We start from the raw sequence: 4,853 nt of genomic DNA, 5'->3' as shown, positions 1-4,853 counted from the left end.
TCAATCCTCCACCCACACCGCAGCCCCAGCAAATCTCCTTCCCTCCCTCTAGGTTAAAATGCTTATTTATAGGGACTGGGTTGGGGGAAGGCTGACGAATGGAGACTATCTTTGATGGCTGACATTTCCTATCATGTCTTTTCTGTATTACACTTAAAGGAAGACTTTTTAACTTCAAAAACATGATTTTTATTGTTTTTCTTCTGGAGTACTACTGAGTTGTCAACTTTTACCTGTCTTTCAGGCACACAGTGGATGGTCAAGAGAGAGGATAAAAATCTGTTAATATCATAAGTAATGATTCTAGCATAACTCAGAGAGGGCATAAATGCATTTGAAGAAAGAATGTGTACATTAGAAAGGACACTTGGTCAGCTGTGGAGATGTAGAAAAACAGTGAAGGGGTAGATTAAGCCATCACATTCCTAGTGTTTCTGGTCCAGCAGTACAACATCTCATTACCCATTTCATTACCCACTACCATAGAGTCAATTCTGACTTTATAGCAACCAATATAGGGTTTGTTGTTGTTGTTGTTGTGTGCCATGGAGTTGGTTCTGACTCATAGCAACCCTGTACAGGCTATCTGATGCTGTAAATCTTTACAGGTGCAAAAAAGCCTCATCTTTCTCCTGAGGAACATCTGGTAGTTTCAAACTGTTGAACTTGCAGTTCGCAGCCCAATTCATAACCACTCCTGTAAATCGTTACTGGAGCAGACAGTCTTGTCCTTCTCCTGCAGCGTGACTGGTGAACTTGAACCACTGGCCTTGCAGTTAGCAGTCCAGTGTTTAGGAGATTAATATATCACACAATAAGTATTGTTGAGTAACACAGTAAGTATTGCTAAGTATTGTTGAGTCAATTCCAACTCATAGCTACTCTGTATAGGGTTTCCAAGGAGCAGTTGGATTTAAACCACTGGCCTTGCCTTTAGCAGTCCAGTGATTACCCCATAGTGCCACACCAAGATTCATCTAACTCCCCTTGTTCTGATTCTGTGCTTACCAAACTTCTGATTCCCACCTAACAATCTGCCTGGATTATACTGACTCAAGTATTTTTCATTCCTGTGACAGTCAAATTGATTAAACAAGGTTGGTGGTTCAAGCTCACCAGCTGCTCTTCAGAAACCCTATATAGGGTCGCTATGGGTCAGAAATGCCTCAACAGCACTTAACAACAGCAACAATTATAATTTGACTTCTCGTGAACTTCTGTATGTGGAAAGAATGCGCAGAACACCTATCATATCTGTGGCTTTTACATTTCTAATTGTAATGAATAAGGAGACATGCAAGTGCTTGTTGTTATTGTTAAAGTGATGTCAAGCAGGTTCTGACTCATAGTAACCTGTATAGGGTTTCCACGGAGCAGCTGGTGGGTTTAAACTGCCAGTCTTGCAGTTAGTTGTCCAGTGCTTATCCTACAGTGCCACACCAGGACTCTATTTATGTGCTGTATTTAAATTGTTGGTAAGTGCCATCAAGTCAGTTCCTATTCATAGGGACCCTATAGAGGGTTTCTGAGGAGCAGCTGGTGAGTGTGAACAGCTGGCCCTATGGTTCAAACTTGGAGATCACCAAGGACAAACTCAGGAGGAAGGGAGTCACGTCTGGGCGAAGCAGAATGCTGCTCTTTGATGCTAGTGCCATGATGGAAAGCCGGATTGGTACGCGATGACTAGATATGATAACTGGCACTGTGCATTGTTCTCGCTCAAAACCCAACTCATGCATCCCTGAATTATAGTCTTGTTTTTCTCTCCCATAAGAACATTTCCTTAATCTGTGTAACGTCAAAATACCCCTTTGATGTCAGCGATGTATGGCATCCTGGGAGGAGGGGGGAGTGTGAAAAGGCTGGAGGCTAATAAATATGAAGTGCCACCAGAGAATAAGGAAGACCGTAGAAGAATTGATGCCTTTGAGTTATGGTGTTGGAGGAGAATATTGAAAGTGCCATGGGCTGCCAAAAGAACCAATAGATCCATTTTTGAAGAAGTGCAACCAGAGTGCTCCTTAGAGGCCAAGACGGCCAAACTTTGTGTCTCATACTTCAGACATATTGTCAGGAGTGACCAGTCACTGGAGAAGGATATCATGATCGGTAAGGTGGAGGGTCAGAGAAAAAGAGGAAGACCCCAACAAGATGGATTGGCCAAGTGGCAGCATCGATGGACTCAAGCGTGGCAACAGTAGTGAGCCCAGGATCAGGCAGTGTTCCGTTCTGCTGTGCATAAGGTCGCGATGAGTTGGTACTGACTCAATGGCATCTAACAACAATAACAACACCATGTCTCAGGGTTCTTGATCCTAGAGGTAATGAGTCTTGCGGTCTCCCTTAATTCCTAACTTGTGTCTATGTTTTATTTCTAAGCTGAGTCATCTCTGCCTCCCTGGTTCTGTGAGCTGGTATCGCACACAAACTGCACTTGCAGTCCAGTGCTTATCCTACAGCACCACACCAGGATTCCATTTAAGTGCCTCCTTGAGTCTTATTTGAGTTTATTTATATGAACCGGTGCTTCAGGAACCAAGTACTCCTGAATATTGTCAAGGATATTTGTGAATTTAGATGGGATGACCAACTTCTTGGCTGAGTAAATAGTTTCTACCTACCAGGATTGTCTAATTTAGGCTTGAAGATAGCATACAACAAATAACATTTCCGTTCAAAAGAATACTTGGTATTACCTGAGTAATACTTAGTATTACTTGAGTTTTGTAAGAATTCAAAAGAGGAGATATTATTCTTAAATAATTATTAGAAAAAAAAATCATGGAGGAGAAGTCGCAGAGAAGCCTGGAAGGAAAGCAAGACTTTCACCTTAAATGAGATAAAGAATTGTTGTTGTTGTTGTTGTTGTTGTTGTTGTTAAATGCTGTCAAGTCTGTTCCGACTCATAGCACCCCAGCATGGAGTTTCTGAGGAATGACTAGTGAGTTTGAACCACTGGCTTTGCAGTTCAATGCTGAGCCTATGCATCATACCAGGACTCCAGGAACAAGTATGGTGGTGGTTATGTGCTGTGGAGTCAGTTCCAACTCATAGCAACCCTGAATAGGATTTCCAAGGCTATAAATCTTTACAGGAACAGAAAGCCTCATCTTTCTCCCACAAAATGGCTGGTAGTTGCAAACTGCTGACCTTGAGGTTAGCAGCCCAACTCATAACCACTACACCACCAGAGCTCTTTAGGAGCAAGGAAATGTTGTTTTTGGTTGGTAAGTGCTGTCAAGTCGGTTCCCACTCATAGCGACTCTACATAGAGTTTCCTAAGAGCAGTTGGTGGATTTGTACTGCTGACCTTGTGGTTCACAGTCCAGTGCTGATCCACAAGGCACACCACCAACCTTCCAAGTAGCAACCAAGAGCTTAAACATTGAGCAGCAAGCACGCCCTTATTAATTATTGCTATTGTTGTTGTTATTAAGTGTCGCCAAGTCCGTTCTGATTCATAGCAAGCCTGTATAGGGTCTCCAAGGAGTGGCTGGTGGACCTGAATTGTCGATCTTTTTGTTCAAACAGGCCTTGCAGTCTTGTGCTTATCCTCCAGCACTGCACCAGGAAGAATGGGAGGGAAAAAAACAAAGAAATAAGAATAAAAAGTGACTATGAGATGATAAATAGACCAGCTTTGTTTCTTGTCTGAAGAGTGGAGAAGTTATTGAATGGAAAGCTTAGAGTCAGATTTTGAAAGACCTTGAATGTTACATTAACAAATTTGGTCTTATTGAAAAGTTTGAACAATGGATTAATGTGATGGAAAATAACTAATATTTTAGGGACAATGTTGTTGTTGTTAAGTGCCATCGAGTCAATCCTGTATAGGGTTTCCAAGGAATGGCTGGTGAACTTGAACTGCCACCCATGCAGTCCAGCACATTAACCCACAGCACCACACCAGGACTCCATTTAGGGACATTAATCTCTGCCTTATGCTGTGCATGCTTTGAAGTATTAAGTCTTTTTTGTTTGTAACAATTTATGAGTAATTTCTCTAGAATATTTTGAGATGTGGTGCTGTAGGATCCATACCAAAGGCTGTGCTCTTTGATCTTCATCAGTAAATGTTTTAAGTCCTCTTCACTTTCAGCAAGCAAGGTTGTATTGTCTGCATATCTCAGGTTGTTAATGAGTCTTCCTCTAATCCTGATGCCACGTTTTTCTTCATAGAACCCAGCTTCTCAGATTATTTGCTCAGCATACAGGTTGAATAAGTATAATCAAAAAATACAACCCCTTGTCACACACCTTTCTTAATTTGAAACCATTCAGTGTTCCCATGTTCTGTTCAAACAACTGCTTCTTGGTCCAGGTACAGATTCCTCATAAGCACAATTAAGTGTTCTGGAATCATATCAAATCATTTCTCAATCACTTTAATGGAGTTGAGATGAGCACTCCATTGGATGAGAACCATTCTTTAAACCAGCATTATTAACCAGAAGTCTGTCTCCTGTGGCTCTCCTTTAGGAGAGAGAAGTACTTCCCAGAAGACTTTTCCTGTATCTTAACTGTTAGAACTAAGTCACATGCCTATTCCTGAACAATTGCAGGCAAAGATGATAGAATTACCCTATTGATTAAGAGCCATTTGGTGTGGGATGGATATTTGAGGTCAACCACAATATTCCCTCTCAAGAACCTTAATTAGAACTTGGAAAGTCAAATTTCAAACAGTATCCAAAGCAAAACATATCCTTTTAAAAGGAAGTGTGGTCATATTTTGTAACTCTTAACACCTTTATCAAAGAGCCTGGTGGCACAATGGTTAAGTGCTCAGTTGCTAACCAAAAGGTGCTCAAATCAAATCCATGAGCCACTCCAAGGGAAATAAGATCTTTATG

Source organism: Chrysochloris asiatica, unplaced genomic scaffold (assembly GCF_000296735.1).
Source record: "Chrysochloris asiatica unplaced genomic scaffold, ChrAsi1.0 scaffold00035, whole genome shotgun sequence".
Lineage (NCBI taxonomy): Eukaryota > Metazoa > Chordata > Mammalia > Afrosoricida > Chrysochloridae > Chrysochloris > Chrysochloris asiatica.
This window is presented reverse-complemented; position numbering follows the sequence as displayed.